A 20365-nucleotide genomic window follows, 5' to 3' on the forward strand; every position below is an offset into this window, starting at 1 on the left:
GAGAGCTTTCTCGGCGAATAATTCTTTATACAATGTTTACATCTTGTGGTCGTTATCAGGAGTGAGACCAACAGAGCAGCTGCAAGCTGCTTAAATAGCACCCCTCAGTCCCCAGATTCCCCAGAGGCCCTAAGGACGGAACAAGGTCGAGAGAGAGGTTCCGGGCTGCCTCCGTGGCCCTAACGCCGCTCTCGGTGACCGGTGCTTCCTCGAACCGCGCTGTGGCGTCGGGCCGATGTGGCGGTTGGTCAGAATGATGCGCCGGGGAAGTTTTATAGCCCGCATAGGAAAAGGGAACCAACTGCAAGGCAGGAGTCGAAACACAGCCCTCATTTGGAAACCGTCCCAAACACAGCGGGAGTCGTTCGTGGTGGCGGCGCCGCCGGACAAAGGAAGAGGGGAGTTGCATTGCTGCCGGCACGGGGAGGGGCCTAATAGCACTCCGTGATCCGGTGGCCGCTTCAGTCGTGGACGCCGCGCAGCCACGAGGAAACCAGAGCCGTGCAGGTAGTCGTGTGCCCTTTTAACGCGATAGCGTTAAGGAGCTCGTGTCGCAGAAAAGCCGGTGTCGTCGGCGTCGGGTGTCGGCGTCGGCGGCGTTGACCGTGAGCGATAAATCACGGCACGCTCTTCATAAATAAAAAGCAACTTCCAAGATTGGCCCGGTGGGAATCGAACCCAGGTCTCCGGAGTGTGAGACAGAGACGCTACCACTCAGCCACGAGTTCGATGCTTCCAAGCGGTGCAAACGCGCCTCTAGTGAATGCGGTGTTGCCTTCGAAACCAGCCGTGGAAAGTTATACTGCGGTGTATATCGGTAATTATGAACATGTAACGTACAGAAGTCACAATTACACGAGTTGCGAAGTGCGTTTCCGCTGCATTTCTTTTGCGCTTTCCGCACACGCAGAGCCATCTTGCGGCAAACACAGAAGACCCCCTCCTCTCAATGTACGGCGCTGCCCCGACAGGAGGCGCGCCGCGCGCGCATTGGGACCGCTGCCAGGCGCGTCGCGGGACTCCCTCTCCCCTGACGACGCTTCGCCGTGCTTCCGGTTTAGATTACTATCTATCTCTCTGCCCGTGCCGATCACGGCGTAGATCGTTTTCCCTCCGAGACACCGAGTTCTTTGGTTCGTTTCGTTCGCTCAGGCGCACGTTTCGTTGTCGCGCCGAACGCTGCGTTGCTCGACGTTCACCGCGTGATAGGTGGGCGCATCGTAAGTGATTGCTGTGCCGTAGCGCATTGTCTTATACCCCTTGGCGGGTCGACGGGAACGCTGTCGCGTCCCACTCTTGAAGGCGAAGCTTAAGCGTCCTCCAATTTTTATGCTGCGTCTTCTTTTCTCCGCATTTCGTGGGCGCTTTCGCGATGGCGTCGACAGTTTGCCACCCAAAATATGCGACGCTTTGGCCTCCCTCCTCACCTTGAACACTGTGCTTTCGCTGACACCGAGCATCTTGAATTTCTAATGGTTATGATAAATGAATTGTTTTATCTAAGTACTTGTTCAATATCAACTGATTCATTTCAAGCTCGGAACAGGAGTAGTATATTTGCCGTGTACATGTAAACAAGCACAAAAGCCATGCAGAGCTGCCCTTTCTACTTTCGTCACGTGCAATGAAGCTAAAGAGCAGACGACGGGCAGTGTTGTGGAAGGCACGGGGTTATCTTTCCGTCGCGATCCGGCATGTGCTGTAGCACATGAGAGCCCTACTAAACCAGTCATCCAAATACAAGAGTCTTTATTTATATCGAGAATTGCCCGTTTCAGACGCACGATTTTTTGAGAGGGATTGTTTTAGTCGCGGAGGCAATCGGACGTCGCGCTTCGGTCATCTGGGCGGGGCCTCGACGGGCCTTCCCTTTTTTCTAAATTTGTATCCGACTATAGTTACAAAAAATACAACAGATTTATTAACGTTAATAGTCATCTGCCAATCTTCCCATCATTTGGTCGCTGCTGCTATGGCGTTATATAAAGCTATATGGTCGACGACAGATTTCATTTCCTGATATAGCACGCAGTCATCGGCAAAAAGTGTAATGTTGTTAAAGATGTTAGCAGGAAGGTCGCTTATAAAAATTAGAAATAACACTGGGGCTAAGACGCTTCTTTGTGGTGCACTTGATGTGACATCAGCTGTTATGAATTTCCCGTTCTTAATTTCGACAAACTGAGCATGGTTAGTGAGGTAATCAGTAATCCAGTCTAAAATTGGGCCAGTTCCTAAAGTTAGTTCGAGCTTCCTAATAAGTTTTGGGTGTGACACAAGGTCGAAGGCTTTCGAAAAGTCTAGGAAAATGAGGTCAATTTGTTTCTGGTGATCAATAGAGGTAGCTACGTCATGCACGAGTTCAATTATTTGAGTAACGGTAGAAAGTCGCTTTCGAAAGCCATGCTGGAAAGGTGTTAGAATTTAGTTATCTTCTAGATAGGTTGTTATGTGCTTTAATATGATGTGCTCAAGTAGCTTGCACATTGTGCTGGTTAGTGAGATTGGTCTAAAGTTGGAAGGTTCTGATTTGCTTCCTGATTTATGTATTGGTGTTATTTTAACTGTTTTCCATTCTTTAGGAAGGGTGCAGGATGACAGGGATTTGTTAAAGAGTATTACTAAATACTTCGCAATCCACTCGGTATATCTGCGCAGGAATGTGTTAGAAATGTTATCAGGCCCCGATCCTTTTTTAGTGTCTAAATTTAGTAGTAGGTTTAAGACTCCAGCTTCAGACACAGTAAGGGGCCCTAGTTGCTTCTCGGTGCAGGGGCTATTGCGGGGTGCATTTCCATCGTCTGTAGTGAAAATTGAACAAAAGTAGTTATTCAGTGTCGTTGCAGTATTTCGATTTTCCTCCGAGAATGGATGACTGTCATTATGTACTTGAGGATTTAAGTAATGCCAGAACTTTTGGGGAGAATCTTTTAGGAAATTTGTTAGCATATTTGAAAAATAGAAAGTTGTAGCTATGTTGATTTTAGGTTTTAAATCGTTGGTGGCTAATGCTAAATTTTCGGCTGTTCCTTCTGATGGGTGACGTCGTTGCGTTTTTTTTTTCAGTCGCTGGACCTTCCGTTTGGCATGAATTACAGTTCGTGTAAGCCAGTGATTATTCTTTCGCGTTACTTTAATCTTAGTAGGAACGAAATTAGTAATGCAATATGATAGAATATTTTTAAACTTATGCCATAGAATTTCCATATCGATATTAGTGTCATCTGAGAGTTGACAGAACAATGATAGCTCTTCAGATAATGTGTCAAGTATGCTAGTGTCGTCAGCTCGGCTGTAGTCAAGGATACGTTAGTGTTGATCGGGAAGGGGGTGTAGTGTAATGAAACGGGACAGAACACATTATTAGTTTGTGGTCAGACAGGCCTTCAAGTACTTCTACATTCGCGTCATGGTAAAGGAAATGATTGCTCAGGAACACTAAATCTAAAATGTTAGAGCTAGTTCCTTGTACACGGGTAGGTTCTGTAACGATCTGCGTGAGGTTGAAAGCAAGCATCATATCGAAAACAACAAAACAAGAACTGAGTAAATGTTGCGAATAGGTTAATTCCTTCAGGCGCTTCTCCAGAAAGACAATTCGACCATAGTTCATTGCGGAGCTGTCCCTATATGAAGAATATCAAAGCTCTAATATCTAGATATAAAAGTCAAATGATTTCATTGACTTACATACAGAGTAAAGACTTCAGTCCTATTTATACCTATTAATATGCTTCCCGATATCGTATAACCTATTGGCTAACTGGAAATGGAAGGCTCGCGGTTTTCTATTTCTTTTGAAGAGGAAGTGGGGTATTCGTGGACAGCGGAAAATTCTAGTTTTTTTGAAGGAATCATTTGCTCGATTATCCTTCTTAATCCAGTCAAGGTCGACGCGCCACAGAAGTAATGGCAAACCTGCTCTGAAGGGGCTAGGTGAGATAACGAATGCTTTTTCTACAGCTCCGTAAAACCTTTACATTTTCAGCAATACGAAGTGAGTGATGATATTATAGTGTCCGGAATGGTAGCCACTGGATAAAATTTAATATGCGCCATCATATGCGTGGATTTACCGAATTAACGTCTATTACCTTTTTTTTATTTGTAATTTTAGGTGGATACACGCACCACTTCTTTCTCTAAACAACCTTCAAGGCAGCCCCGTCGCGGTGTAAGGCTCGAAGGCACGCCGACACGCTGTGCGGCACGCAGGCCGCGCCAACGCCACCACGAACGGAGGCCACCGAATCGCTGAGCCCCGCGCGCCATCACCAAGGACGTCCGTGTCAACCTCAAGGCGCGTGTGTGTAAAGACACACAGAAGCTAGAGGCCTTCGACAGGCTGCAGGGGCCGCTGTACGGAGAGGGGGCACGCGTAGCTGTTTCCGCGATATACGAGGAAACGACGACGGCGCTTTACGTGTGCTGTTGTGCCTGCAGCCGCTGCTCCCGCGGCAGGGGGAAAGATGTTGACCAACTTCTGGCATCGTGGGTGAGTACAATCGCGACTACTTTTCATTCATGCGAAATTCAAAAACAATGAGCACGCGCCCGACGTTACAGCTTGACAGCGGCGACACTGCCGCAACAGCTGCTGCTGCGATGGATGTTGCTGCTGCTGTCGCAGCTGCGGCAGCATTCGTCGAAGCTGCTCCATATTTCAGAACCATCTTTGAATGCTGTAAGTGCAGTTGTCAATGGAGAATTAAAAGATACGCCATGCAATTCTTTCATGTCTACAATGACTTGTATTCGCCAACATTTGTCAACCACGGGGCGTAAGGATTACGTAAAAGGTAAGCAACTTATGGCACAAGTCGAGGTCAGGCTCGGCCCCAGAAGCTCTGGGATTGGTTTGGGCGCGGGCTTAATTGAGTCGGTCCCGTAATAAAATTTAAATGTCTGTAGAACTGCTGGCTGTAAAAATTGCCCCCTAAAGAATCTCGGTTCAGTGACGGCCTATTAGCCAAAGAAAACGAGCGCAGGCAGGTCCCGTAAAGGCACCGGTGTACAGTCGACCAAATACTTTTAGCCCTTCCCTCGGTTTCTGGGGAATTCGTACCTGTAGCCACTCACGCTCACCTAGTTTGATGCGTTAGTATTTGTAAGGTATTTCAGGCACTTTCTAGGGCCAACTATGTATATACGTTTGTATCTATGTACATTTGTACCTAACTGATGTCCGGTCTACTTGCGTCGCTGGATAGTCCGTGGTCAAATGGGTAGCGCCCCTGGCTGCTGTCCAGGGGTCAGGGTTAGAAATCGAACATCGACATGCGCTACGGTACACGACTCATACACAACTCGTTTCGACGGCGGGAATACGTTGCGTGACTATAATGGCTCCATGCGAAATGCATTATCGTCGACAGTCATCGTGAAACGGGTTCTTCCAAAAATTTTTTATTAGTCTTCGTGACACGTAAACTCTGTTGGGCGCATTTCTTACGTTATTGATTCCTCATATTATTTGAGGCGAGCATCGCGCTCAGTCGAGGGACAGACGACGAGACGTTCCAGTGAAGGTGATGACATGAATGACAGCGACTCTGTTGGACGAAATGGAGAAGCACATTAGCCAGGCAGTGAACCAGGGTGTAACTCCAAGTGGGGCGAGGCGTCACAAAGTCGGAATAAAGTGACGGCGAGTTCGCATTGCCATGGCGTTGAAGAGATTGGACACGTGCCTGCATAATACAAGCACAGTGCCTAGATTATACTGCCAGTGTGTCGTACGGAGCGCTCTCCCAATGGGAGAGGGTGGCAGCACGCGCGATGCCTTCCAACTTGGGCCGCAAGAGGCGCTGCTCGTTGTAAAGGTGCCGTCGCTGCCGGGCATTCAGCAGTCGCTGCAGTTGCATTGGTCGTGTGCGGTGTGTATTATAGTATTTTAGTCGGATCTGCGCTTTTTCCTGCGTTTTTCTCCGTGCTGTTCTGTGTGAGGGAAGACCATAGCGACTAATGATGCTAAACTCGAAGCATCAAGGCCGGGAAAAAACGTGTTTCATGCAACTCTGTCGGAGTGGCCACCGGTCGAATCCGGACAAAGCTTCAACGTTCGGTGTGCCCTCGAACCCAACACGGCTTGCGGAGTAGGAGTGCCTGATCAGAAGAGAGGAACGCAAGTTGACTCCAGCGTGTGTTGTCTGCGAAAAACATTTTGAAGACCGCTATATCGAAAGAACGTTCAAAGTGACGGTGAACGGTGTTGTCAACGAGCTCGCCCGAGACAGACCACGTCTCATGCCCGACGCAATGCCAACGGTATTCGACAACTATCCGAAATACCTTCTGCCTAAGAAGACATCGAAACGAAAAGTAAGGAACTTGTGTGACGAACCTGCCGCTAAACGGCAAAAGCGCAGTGCCGGTGCAGGCGTCAGCGATGGAGCGTCAAGCACGCTCGACGATGTCTCCGACGAGCCGCCAGCAACGGAAGAGCCGTGTGAGAACTCATGCCCGCAGCAGCAGATGGGTTGTATTGCTGTTAAAGATCACCATCCGTTCGACTCAATTTGTATTCCTGAAACCTGGGCCAAGCTATCTGATGCACCTGCTGGCTTTTCCAGTGTAATGTCTCATTTGATGAAAACTTTTAGCTAAATAATGTCAAAATTTTGCTTGTTTTTGGTGCTGTGTATTTTTTATCTGTTTTTACTGTATTCCATATTTGTAGATAAGAATAAATTGTACAATCACCATTTTCTTTTGTTCCGTTACAAAGGGAAGCGCAAGCACACACACACCTGCGTAAGTATTTATGTATTAAGCAAGCTAGCTGTGACTTGCAAATAAAATACACCCATAGTCTGTCCTATTCCAACTGCTTGTGTTGATTGTCACATGCGGTCTTTGAAGACGGAAGCCGTGGTGGGAAATAGCGATAGTGCCCTGCTTTTGTCTTTTACCTATATGCGACGTCATTCCGGGTTAGATGTTCTGCTCGCCATTGGCAATGCGGGCCACTACTCGGTCTTTCCACCTGCACAGAGCTGGCTGAGCGCTCATTCAGCATGAAGGTGTATACGATATCCTTCACCCGCGATGGCGATGCGCGATCGCAATCGACTGGCCCCTAGTCGAATAAAATCTCGATCAGAATTAAGTTTCCATGTAGCAACAATGAGTCCGGACCATACTCGATCGTTCTATCACAACAACGCAATGCGGCCAACGCATCAAATTTCGTTGCTTATTTCAAGTTGGGTACCTCGCTGAACATTAGCCGGTCAATATGACTTCTGCTTAAGTCCTCTCGCGGTTCACCACAAAGATAAACGAATAAAAATTAAGAAACTGGACCTGGTTGTACGTGTCAAACGTTTCGCCGAGCTCTGTTTCAGTCCAGGAGTTTTTCCGGCTAATGCCAGGGTGGTAAGATTGTCTCCAGCCAGTAGAGTTTTTAAGCAAAAACTGCTCTCAAAGCCTTCAGAGACAGGCTTTCGCAGTGAAAAGCGCAGTGCACCAAAGTCAGAGTTGCCGCACCTACGCTGCCTCGGCAGCGAAAGAGGCGTGGTGGCACGGATGGATGGATGGATGTTATGAGCGTCCCCTTTGGAACGGGGCGGTGGGTTGCGCCACCAAGCTCTTGCTACTATACTGCCTAATATTCTACCTAGGTTAAACAATGAAAACAGAAAAAAAAACTACTATGAACTACCACGCCCAAATTTTCTGATCCCCTAGTGCGAACTGTACTTTTGTACGTCTCCGTCTTTTGTCGTTTCCCTACTTTTCTTCCACCAACCCTCCGGTCGCCTCTTAGTAATGCCTATTGCGGACATGTTTGCTTTACCTACTCCCTCTCAGCCCAAGGGCTTCAAGGAGGCCAGTGGTGCCTAAATCGACCGCTGGGTAGACGTCTTCACATTCTAAGCGATTGGCAGCGCCACCACGCGGTGGCTGCGGGAAGGCATCGCCCCAGTGGCCACGCGAATGCGCGCCGTCGGCACAATAGCAAGTATATTCTAGGCACTATAATACAAGGCTAGCAGAAAAAGAAGCGCCAGATGTATTCGTTGTATAGAAGCCACGAGTGCAAGCAGTGAAATAAATTGCAGTGCATCTGATTTCAGTTTTCGAGAGCAGATGACATGCTTATAGCAGAATGGTTGTGCAGTCATTTGTTTCAGCGCAGATATATTTAGACTTTTGGTAGCAGTTAATTCTGTCTCACCTCGTGTTACCCTGCCTGTTATCGTTAAATTGCAAGAAAATAAATAACCTAAATTTTGAATACTTTCTTAGAACAATAAATTAATTATTTTGGCAGCAGCAAATAAATTCTCGCACATACGTCCAGAAATTGTGTTGCGTGCAAAGACATAATACAACTCGATATTGGGTTCCATTTACTTCATTCTTTGTTCAAGCGAGATAAATAAAGGGCGGCATATTGTCGCATATTTAATCAGACATAATCGAATTCCGACTTTCAAGTATTCTTAGATAAATACTTCAAACCAACGCAGACGCTGCAGAATTTTGTACACTTTCTGAAGCGGATGTATGAAATTAAACAGAATGCACAGAAATGCAATATATAAAAGCTTTTCTTTTTCTTTTGAGTGATGTTTTGAAATGCTGTTGCTGAAACGCTGAAACCGTGTTGCCCTTACGGAAATTTGGCTCTCTCTTAACATGCAAGATCGCGAAATCTTTCATGAAGGTTCACATTTCAACAAATACCGATGTGACTGCACTGCGTCTCGAGGTGCAGCCGTACTACTTGCGGTTTCAAATGATATTCCTTCATCGAGCATATCAGTTAGAACTTACGCCAAAATCATCTGGGCATCAGTAAAAATTGACCATCGCAAACTCATTTTAGGCCTGTGCTAGAGACCCCCTTCTTCCTCTTCCTGCTTTTAAATGCGTCCTTAATACGATTTGCACTCTGTTTCTGATATGATGGTTGACGGGTCCCTTATGAAAATGAACCATGAGTTTCTGTGGAGGACGTGATGTGTTCCTAAGGTGACATCAGACATTCATAAGGAATGCATCGTCTAATGTTTTTTGGCATCACAAGTACATCAGAGACTCAAATGACAATGCACCTTAGGATTTCTGATGAGAGGAGTGTACAGCTTTTTTGTGTTATTGCTAATGTCAAAGTACATCATATATGAATGTGTACGATGCCAAGTCGCGAAAAATTCTTTGTAATGCGATAGCATTAAATGGCTCATGAGCCGCAAAATCCGGCATTGTCGGCGTGAGCACTCGATGTACAAAGAGGTTACAAACTCTCAACCTTTCATGGGAGTCGAACTAACTTACCTTTGGCGGCAATTAAGGCTACGAACCCACGACCTTTGGTGTTGATTAAGGCACCGTTAATTAAGAATGTTATTGAAGATATGGTTGATTAATGCACTCAAACGCACGTACGACTTTTAGTGGAAGTCGAAGCCTGTTAATTAATATGTTAATTAAGGCGCAGCTGATTATTATGTTGTTAATTAAGACACTCGTATCCACGACCCTTGGTGCTTATGAAGGCGCTGTTAATTAACGCGCAGTTAAGATGCAGTTATTTGAGGCAATCGAACCCACGACCTTTGTTAATGATGACGATGCTAATTAAGGTACAGTTAATTACGATCTAGGAATTAAGTCACTCGAACACATTACCTTGTGTGGGAATCGCACCCACGACCATTGTTGTTAATGAAGGCGATATTAATTGAGGTAACGTTAATTAGGATATAGGCAATTAACACCCTCGAGCCCACGATCTTATGTGTTAATGAAGGTGGTGTTAATTAAGGCGCAGTTATGATACAGTTATTTGAGACACTCGCACCCACGGCCTTTGTTAATGAAGATGGTGCTAATTAAGGCACTGTTAATTAAGACCTAGCAATAAATCACTCGCATCCAGTACCTTGGGTGCGAATCCAACCCACGACCTTTGTTGTTAATGAAGGCGATGTTAATTAAGGTAGTGTTAATTCATATAGTCAGTTAAGGCACTGGATCCCACGGCGTTTGTTGTTAAAGGTTATGCTAATTAGGCATATTCAATTAATATATAGTTACTGAAAGCACTCGAACCCATGATCTTGTGTAGGAGTTGTGCCCGCGAATTTTGTTGTTAATGAAGGCGATGCTAATTAATGTACAGTTAATTAAGATATAGTTGATGAAAGCACTCGGACACATGACTATTGGTGGGAGTCCAACCCGTGACCATTGATGTTAATGATGACGATGTTAAGTAAGGAACCGTTAATTAGGATACAGTTAATTAAGTCACTCGGACCCTTGGCCTTTGGTGGAAGTGGTTCCGATTCATCGTTAGGGACAGTCTAAGAGACAAAAATGATGAAAACGATATAACACAGCGTGAGCGCCGAGTACTCAGGAAACGCTTCCGATATATCAGGGCTAGGCACAAAACAACGACGTCATTTTCTTTCCTTTTTAAAGAGCACTGTAAGATGGTGTTACCCCGTTATCACATTTGGTAAAGAGTGCGATCCTATAGCGTATGCCTTGTTCTGAGCAGTTTGATTTCTCGGATGTGTTACTAGTCTTTAAGTGGCAAACCGACAATTGTGCAGATTGACATGATCATGACATGGGAAACTGCGCGTAAAAAATTATGGGATTTTACGTGCGAAAACCACTTTCTCATTATGAGGCACGCCGTAGTGGAGGACTCTGGAAATTTCGACCACCTGGGGTTCTTTACCGTGCATCTAAATCTAAGTACACGGGTGTTTCCGCATGTCGCCCCCATTGAAATGCGGCCGCCGAGGCCGAGATTCGATGCCGCGACCTCGTGCTCAGCAGCGAAACACCATAGCCACTGACCAACCACGACGGGTAAAAAGAAAAAAAAAACTGCGCGTAAGCGTCTATTTGCTGGAACGCACTGTAGTACTTGGTTGAAAGCACATCGTACGCCAGCGCACATTTCTGGCATATACCACATAGGACAAATGCACGCTACCGAGACATGTGGGTTTTTCGAGGAATCTTCGTGGATAGCACGATCAACACAGAAGGCACGAGCGACAGTAGTGCAACCCGCGCAGATTAAACGCACTAACACGAAAGCAAGATACGGACGACAGGGGCGTAAGCTGCGCCACACGAGCAGATTTGACGCTTTCCGACTGACACTGTTGCAACTGGCACTAAAACATCGCACACTGCACACATGTGTCCCTCGGAGATCACGTCAACGATGTCTGAGGCCATATAGTTGATGTTAACGACAGCAGGAAGTTATTTAAATTGAAGTGACGGCGCAGGTAGCACGGGGAGCAGCGAAATGCGTAATTCACGGGTTTTATGAGAGGTAACCGAAGCGAGAATCGTTCGAATAACGTCACCGCAACGGCTTTCTATAGGGTTAACATTTTCAGATCTCGAAGGCCATGCTTTTGCTGTCTGCAGATAGCAGAAACGATTCAAATTGAAGATGCGTTATAGAATTTCTTTCTATGCCAAACTATAGCTTACAATATAGACTTATCTGCGGTTCTGCTTGTCTTGCAACAGCTATGCGCAATTAGGGAGCCGCACAAATCCTCAGATGACGCTAGCCGAGGCATTGGCTGGCCCCTGCCAACCTGTTGGTGGCGCCACCCACCATCCCGTTTCCTATCCAATCCAATCCAATAAGCCTGTCGCTCTGTTTACGAGTCGGTCGGGCGTGCGAGCTGCAACGATGTGTTTGTTTGATCGTGTGTTTTTGTGTTTGCTGTAACTAAATATGACTTAGTTCGCGTGCGCATAAGTGCCACAGACAGCTTGTGTCTCGCTGCAAACTCGCCGTGTGCGTGGCGCGCCAGCCAAATGTGGACCAACGATATTCATGCCGTGGAGTGCGTTCCCTTTGTCTCTGGTTGTCGTGGAAAGTTGGGTGGACGTCGCGAAGAAATAATGCGTATTGTTAGCGTGCCACAGCTCCTCCGGTATGTCTGCTGGGAGCAACATCGAAGCATCGGCAACTTGGAGGGCGCTTTTCGACCGCGTCGTGCCATTCAAAAGGTGAGTAACCGTGCTTGCTAACTACACACGTGTTGTGCGTGCTTCTCGGTGTGGGCATAGGTTGCCTTGCGAACGTAGGAAAGAGAACTCCCACGACAACAGTGAAACCTATGCCGATGCCTGCTGGGTGTCAGAGTTTAGTTGCGCGAATTTATTGCCATAATGCGGAATTGAAAATCTTGATGAGCGTTTTCTTCTGATGAGAAAGATTAAGTTCGGAAATAATCGTGTTCATCATGCTCGCTTGTGCGTGAGCTCCCGCATTTCTGCTGATGTCGCATAATAACGACTCATCTACCTCTTGACCGATTCTCACTGCAATGACGTTTCCTCGCTTATAAATGATTCGACGTTGTAGATAATCTCTGCTTACAAAGTTTTCGATTTAGGAGTAGTATTAGGAGAAAAGAAATGTAAGCAATCACAGCGTACTACTGGTACAGGTTTGTTTTGAAGGGGTGTTGCCATAACTTTGACGTAACTAAACATTACAAGGGATAGTCACATAAAGTCATTAAAGAAACTCTAGAATCGTTATGTAAACAAACATTCATGTAATGCGCTGCTGCTGCGTGTAAAATTTTGCCTTGTTCAAGGGGTCCCCGTTATCGTGACATTCATCAGTGACTTCGACTTTGTGCTCTATTGCCACCCTGCACCAGTGCAGGCATTGTTTTCGTGACTGTTTTTACATGCTCCTTGCATGTGTTCACGATGTGATGGTCTTATTCTGCCACAGCTATAAGTTAACACAGAATTCTCTTTGTAGTGGTGAAGCCGTGACCCACAACAGTGTCCACATAAACCGTGGCCATGGCTGCAGCAGCACGGCATGTAATCTGGATGGACATATCAGGTATGCTTTAAGTGTACGTGTTCACAAAATTGGGCTTCGGTATCATTAGTGGATAAGTGTATCGACATATTACTTAATGAATCTTGCTAAATAGGCTAAATATTTATGCAACTTTATTCCACTTGCTGCTTATTTGTGTTTGTAGACATTATGCACACGTAATCTTGTTCTGTTAAAACTACACCTCGCATGTCCTGACGTTTAGTATTTTTCTCGCATCAATTGCTTGGCTGCAAGTCCATTTTATTTTTGCCTATTACGCAGTATGTTTCATTTTTATTTTGGTTTTATTTGTTTGGAACTGTTTCTTATGCTGTAGCATATATTTCCCTGTTTTCCTTTCTGCTTATGATACACACATGTGCTGTTTTTGTCCATGTAAGAATTCGAAGTGTAGTGTGCCATATATGTCGCAGGTCTAAGCACGCAGTGTGCATACCATTGTTTAACATTGATATTTACAATTATGTCTGTTTTGTTCTCAGAATAACTGTCACTGGCAAATACACATTTGATGAACTCGAATTTTTTGAAATGAAATAGGAAGGCCAGTATTCATTGTGCTGCAGTTACTTAAGTAGTGAGGTCTTTTCTGGTAAGCTTTCTATTTTTTCTCTGACTTTCTTCGTATTCTTTTCTTTGCAAGCTGCCCCTATTTATGCTGGTAGGCATTGTAGCAGTTGTGAGTGTGTCTAGTGCAGCAATGTCACAGCTAGGTTGCACACACTACAGGATACCAACAGATACCCATCACTGTTTTTGAGCATTTCTGAGAACCAGCTGTGTCCACTCGGCAAAACTTGTAGTGTCCATTTGAATTTGCCAATCAGTTCATGTAACTTTTCAGGACAACATTTACCCACGCAACATGACCTTGGCTAACAACTGTTTAAGTTGTAAGAAGGACTAACAAAAATAGCACTCGTTGTGCACCAGTTAATTTGAGGGATGGCAGAAGTTGTAATACAAAGGCATAAAATCATGATAAATGGTGTTTGCATAAAAAGAAGTAAGTGAATCGGCACACACTAGTTTCTATCCCTTGTAATCTACAAAGGATGCCTTTCTTCATGCATTGATAATGAGGGCTGCCTGACACTTATTGTTATTTATGTGGTGTGCCTGACTGATTTCTCTTGCCAATTTTCATCCATGGGTGAAAACAGATAAACAATCCTAATCCGGCCTGAAGCCCCATTGCGGATATGTGTGGCCAAGTCGGACGAGCATACTGGTCTTTTGAGGGAAATATGGTGATCTCATAGGTACATATTTAGGCACCAGCCAGTCTGCACTATGTACATTTGACCACATGTGAAAGGAATACAGTACAGTGCCTCTGACACGTACTGGACAAATTTGGTGCTACCTTTAACCAAACAACCCTCGCTTGCCTCCTTGCCTTTCTCGATTCAATTTTCAGTTCAATCAGTTCATGTAACTTTTCAGGACAAAATTTGCGCAGCGAGGGATGGGAGACCACACAACATGACTGTTGTTCATATGCGGCCTAATTTATTTTTGCTGGAAATACATGTGCATTGCAATCCACAAGTGAATTGACAAAGGCACCCAGGCATTGGAGGCTTGCTTAGTTAAAGATACCCAAAATTTGTTTTGTATCTCTGAGGGGCAATGTAGGCTATTCTTTTGATCACGTGCATATTTGGTCCAATGTACATTGGGCACGCTGACTAGCCGGTGCCTCAGCATGCGCCAAGGAGAGCACCATAATTCACTCAAAGGACCAGTGTGCTCGTCCCATTTGACCATGCATTGACACGACAAGCTGTGCACTAGATTCAGATTGTTTATCTGTTTCGTTCGCCTATGGCAACCGATTGATACAACAAAATCAGTGAGGAATACCACATCCAAAAATGGGACATGTGTCAGTCAACGCTCATTATGATTGCATGACAAAGAGGAATACTCAATAATGACGTGGGATAGCAACCACCATGCTTATTTATTAAATTATTTTTGTGCAAGCTTGTTCATCATGCTTCTACGCATTTGCTTTCAACTTGTGCCCTCCCTCTGAAAGCAGTGCTCGGGTTTAAATGATAAAAACACCAGACATGGTGGGGTGTATTTCTTGAATTGGATGTATGCCGTCATTCAGGAGGCCAACACATGCATGACATAGCAGGCTTCGAATGTATGAGAACTGTGCCCGTAGCTGATGCAAATATTCTGTAACGACTGGCACTTGGATGCCTCTGGGATGCATTGGGTTGCCCGTGCACAAACACTCCTACGCTCATTTCCAAGCCAAGTAATTAGTGAGATTTTCTCATTCACGCTAGCAATCCACAGACACTGCTGTCCTTTGTCAAGTGGAAACCGATATAGCTGAAGTAGTTCACGAAATGTACACACGCCACAGCTGATCCACGTTGCACGTTTTTACAGCCAAGAGCAATTTCTGCTTACTGTAGTTACTGCTCCACCCAAAGGCCACACAGTGGTTCCTCAACAACTTTGTGTGAACCGACCCCACATAAATTTTTCGCAGAACTATCTATAACATCTCCAGATCGTTCTGCAGCAAGTGATACAGCGTGTATTTCTGTGGTTGATTGCCAAGTTTTGTTAATTTTCTGTGCTTTCTACCATGCAGGGTACACGTGCACTTACTTCAAGATGACGACACTCCACCTCAAGAACAGCCTCTCCTCAGTTATAAGTAGCGAGATTAAATGAAAGGAAAATATCACATCCGTAACCAGACTGATACTGTGTTTTCCTTCCATTTAACCTCCTTCTGCATTTAAGGAAGCATTGATATGCCCAATAAATGTTTTTGTTAAATATCTTTCCTTGAGTAATATCTAACATGCAGCATATGTAGGGCCCATGTAAATGTTGACAAAAGTGCTGCATCTTCGCTGGACATACATACATGCATACAGGCTGCATATATCAAGCACCAAAGACAGTCACGCACAGGTAACATATTTAAATATGGTCTGACTGCCATTGGGACACATGAGAAAATGTTACCACACGTGGTGGCCAATTTTGTTATAGGAGTAATATGAGCACCAGCAGTCTAATGTATAAGCTCAGTAGAGATTCATTAGGAAGACGTGAGAAAGTCACAAGAAAACTGCTTTGGAGCGCACATTAGGAACACATTTCATGCTCACAAGAAAAACACTCGTCGAGAATTCTACAGAAAGACGGTGGCCAATATGTTATAGAATGATATTAGGAATACATCAGAAAATTCCAACGAAACTCATCAGAAAGTCTAATGGCTTTGATGTCAAAACTCGTCAGACTTTCTTCTGAAACTCATCTCATATTTTCATAAGGGGTGGAGGCAACGCCTCTCCCGTAGTGAACGAGACAGTCGTTCCAGCCGAAGAACGCCGGGTTTATTCACACTCGGAAATATAAAGAAAAGATAAGGGGAGAGGGAAGGTGTGACAGATAGAGTATGCACATGCGCACTGAAGGAAAAAGCTTGCTCGTAATGTTCATGGGCTACCGCATTTCTTCACCTTTAGTAACCAAAACGCACAACAGGTTTCTTTGATCGTGTGGAGCGATGTAGCTCCTGAGGTTGCGCTCTGGTATTCTCTGTTTCAGAGGTCCATGGTTCCTTTAATACCGGGGAACCCGTTGTAGGAAGCCTCGACAGGTCGACGGCTGCTGGGGTCTCATCTGTGCTCCGCTTACGAGCTTGATCCAAGTGGCGGTGGACAAACCCGTCCGCAGTCTGTTAAGACTGCGGACGGATTTGTTCTAGGCGAGCGCCGGAAGTAGCTTTCACAGTGCCTGGGGCCCACTTATCCGCGACGCCGTAATTTCGCACGTACACATAGTCTCGCGGTACAAAGTTCCAGCTCGAGTCGTTCACAGCTTTGGCAGGGCAGGTTCTGGAAGGAAAAGACATCTCGAGTCTTGTGCGCAACCGGTAACCTAATAGCATCTCTGAAGCAGAAGGGCCTCCTTGGTGTGGCGCGTTTCGATAATTGCACAACAGCCGGGCCAACGACGTTATGATGCAACCGCCTCCTATCTTCTTCAAGCCTTCTTTAACGGTGCGCACGCCTCGCTCGGCTAGGCCATTACTCTGGGGCTGATAGGGGGGTGCCCGAATATGCACTATTCCATTTCGCTTCAAATACTGCTCGAACTCCTATGCTGTGAAGGGCGTCTCGTTGCCTTACACGACCGTGCGCGGTATACCGAAAGGGCTAAATAGTGTCCTGAGGGCATTAATGGTGCTGTGAGCGTTACCCTACTACATGGGAACCGCCTCAATCCACTTTGTGTGTGAATCGACGACTACCGGAATAATTCTCCCTTTGATTCGTCCCGCATAGTCGATATGCAAGCACGACCACCTTTCGCGCGTATCGGGCCAACTTACTGGTTGTTTCCCCTGAGGCTTCGGTAACATTTGCACGTAGTTGTGGCATGTCGCTGCAATGCGCTCGATGTCGTGGTCTAAGCTAGGACACCAAAGGAAAAACCTGGCTTTTGCCTTCATAGCGGACATAATTTGGTGGGCTGCATGTAGTATATTTAGTAGCTTCCCTCGCGCATGTGTCGGCACTACAAGGCGATGACCCCAGTAGAGCACTTCTTCAGTAACAGACAGCTCATGCCGCTTTTTGTAGAACTCTGCCATCTCTTTCAGTTCCATGTCAAAACTGCGCGGCCAACCTTCTCGTGTGTACTTGCGTACCTGTGAGAGTACCTCATCAATGACAGCGAGTGCTTTGAGTTCCCTTAACGGCACGGCAGGCTGATCCCACTGGCCCAGGGTCAGTTCAATATGGGCCTCATCCTCCTGGTCTGCTCCGCCCTGTAACGGTTGAGGTAGGCGGCTCAGAGCAACGGCATTGCACATCAATTTTCCAGGCTTATGTTGCAATCAATATCGATAGGCCCCGAGTATGATTGCCCATCGCTTCTTCTGGTGCTTCTGGTGCTTCTGAGTCTTCTGGTGCTTTAATCGTCTTCTTAATTGATATGTGTACCGAGAAATCCACGGAGGTTTGTCTTTCCTTTTCTTTCACATGCATGGAACAAAGCGCTTTATGCAATCATTTACAAGATCTTTAAATTGATTTCACAGTGTATGAATGTCTGCACTGCTGCCATGCAACGGGTCAAAACTACACGAAAGCATGTCCAATATGCCGACATCATCTGCGCGCGAGAAGTTGAGCATGGAAGTGACACCAGCGGACTTGTTCACAGAGGTGCCCAAAAGGGTCAACAACGCAGCAAAGTTATCGGAAATTCGAGGCAGCACTACACACTTTGACTGCCCCGTAATAGATCCACTTAAGAAAAACCGATCAAGGATGGAGCAGCAGTTACCTTGTATTCTAGCTAACTGTCAACTACTTGCCATAGATAAAAAGACGAAATCATATCAAACAACCCTTCTTGTAGCCTGTCAGTAGATACGTTTAGTGTGAAGTTTAACCAATCCACGTTTGGCATACTGAAGTCTCCGCCCAGAATCATTCGATCTTCAAGCTTCACATGAGCAATCAGGTAACATTTAAAACGAACAGAGAAATCAGGAGAGAAATTAGGTGGTCGGTATAGTGCTCCCAATACATATCTAATTGAGCCATGATAAGCTTTACAGAATAGACCCTCAATGTTTCGTATATCAGGCATTCTAAACATTTTAAAACGCTCCTTGAAGAGCAAAGCCCCAACCGCAGCTTTGCTCTCTCGATCTTACCTGTGCATACTGTACCCACGAGGAACAAATTCGTTAACTTTTATAGAAGCATTTAACCATGTTTCCATGAGAATCATTATTTCATGGCTATGGGTCACCAATATTCCCTCCAGTTCTGTGAGCTTGTTAACAACACTCCAGCAGTTCGCGTTAAGTATAGTAAGCTCCTGAGGCTTTTCTACAAAACGTCAATTTTGATTTTTTTTGGTTGGACACGTGCATCTTTCTTTTCATCAGAGCCAGAGATCACGCCATCTATGCTCAGTTTATTGTGCATAAGTTTGACTTTCCAGCCACAATTTCTTTCTAGAGTAGAACTGTTCCATAGCTTCTTTTGAATTTCTTGAACATTACGTGAGAAATATTGCGATGCTAAAACAGCTGCACCCTTAAATTTGAATGCAGCCTTCAAAATTGACTTTTTTCACCATAATCAAGCAACCCAAGCATGACCGGTCATGCATGGCTAACATTTGTGTTTCTAATTCTATGGCATTTTTTTATGTTCGCCGAAGAAATACACAGTTTGCTGTGAAACAAATCTTCTACTATTTCTTCAAGATCATGAGAACATTCAATTGCTTGGCTCTTGAACACCGTAAATGACCAAGTTGTTTCTTCGACTACAATATTCCAGATCATCTAGTTTTTCAGCAATGGTGGCTATAACTGCTCTAACCGTAGACATCGAAGTCTCCATATCCTAAACCCGCTTGGTAACTACACTTAGGTTGCTCAGTTGGCGCTCTAAACCATCAACACGATCAGTAACTTAACTGACTTGCTTGCCAGTCTCTTTCTGAGACGCCTGTACATCTTGTATAGCTATTTTCAATTAATTTTGATCGGCAAGAAGTTCTATCCTTCTCGGTAGGGCCAGGGTTGGCCTCAACATCGCCACAAAGTAAAATATTTGCAGGAATATTTTAAGACGAACAAGAAAGCATTCAAGACACAGTGGGCAAGGCAGTAGCAGCGAAAACCTATTACCGCTACGATAGCAGGCCCTCGACAAATATTTACTGACCTGGAATACGTAGAAAAAGGGGCTCCTAAGCATGTTGCCCATTTCGCTGCTGCGTTGTCCACTGGAGTAGCATGGTGCTGACTTCACATTTAGGTCGTCCTGCAGGGTCACGTGAGACGACGTCATCCATGGTCGATCCCGCGTGTTAGCTGTGATGCCTGGGCTCGATATCTTGTCGACGTCTCACGTGTCACCAGGATCCGATAGCAGGATGTGAATCCGTCCTATATTGTGATTCCAAGAGGCAGTTATGGTGCGGCAGACCAACAAAAGCTCGCACTTTGCCAGCAGAGCCCTAACCTGGAATGCGTAGAAAAAGGGGCTCCTAAGCATGTTGCACATTTCGCTACCGCGTTGCCCAGTATTTAGTCATAGTCATAAACGCATCATTTTCAAATTGATGCGTTTATGGTCACTCCCTAGGCTGCTACACCCTTCCTCATCGATGACCATTTCTCTCTACTTATCATGAATTCCTTCTGTCATCAGACAGTAATCAATGCTTGATCGCCGGTTTCCCACTTCCCAGGTGATCTGCCCTTCACACTCAGGCCCTGTACTCACGATAACGAGGTTATATTGCTGACAAAGGTCTAGCATTGCCTTCCCATTGTTGTCAGTATAGCCATCTAAATGCTGTATGTTGTCATTCATGTCACATAATAGGACAATTTCAGCAACATTGCCGAAACCCTTAATATCCGCACTTATGCATTCCACTAACTCTTCATTCTTCTATGTGCAATTGTTTCCG

General features: G+C 45.4%; 1 protein-coding gene and 1 long non-coding RNA gene across 2 annotated transcripts in view; both read left to right on the forward strand.

Moving 5' to 3' along the window:
- Positions 1-4315: 4315 nt before the first annotated feature.
- The window catches only part of LOC135915858 (cytochrome P450 3A4-like), an 81390-nt gene continuing 65340 nt past the window's right edge, over positions 4316-20365 (forward strand). Inside the window, exon 1 of the mRNA XM_065449046.2 lies at positions 4316-4495. The gene's annotated coding sequence lies outside the window, so the exon portion shown is untranslated. The remainder of the gene's footprint in view (positions 4496-20365) is intronic.
- LOC139050076 (uncharacterized) lies at positions 11673-15681 on the forward strand. Its single transcript, XR_011508778.1, has 3 exons — positions 11673-12009; positions 12779-12865; positions 15489-15681. It is a non-coding gene; the product is annotated as an uncharacterized lncRNA (long non-coding RNA).

The sequence above is a fragment of the Dermacentor albipictus genome, chromosome 9 (genome assembly GCF_038994185.2).
Source record: "Dermacentor albipictus isolate Rhodes 1998 colony chromosome 9, USDA_Dalb.pri_finalv2, whole genome shotgun sequence".
Taxonomy (NCBI): Eukaryota; Metazoa; Arthropoda; class Arachnida; order Ixodida; family Ixodidae; genus Dermacentor; species Dermacentor albipictus.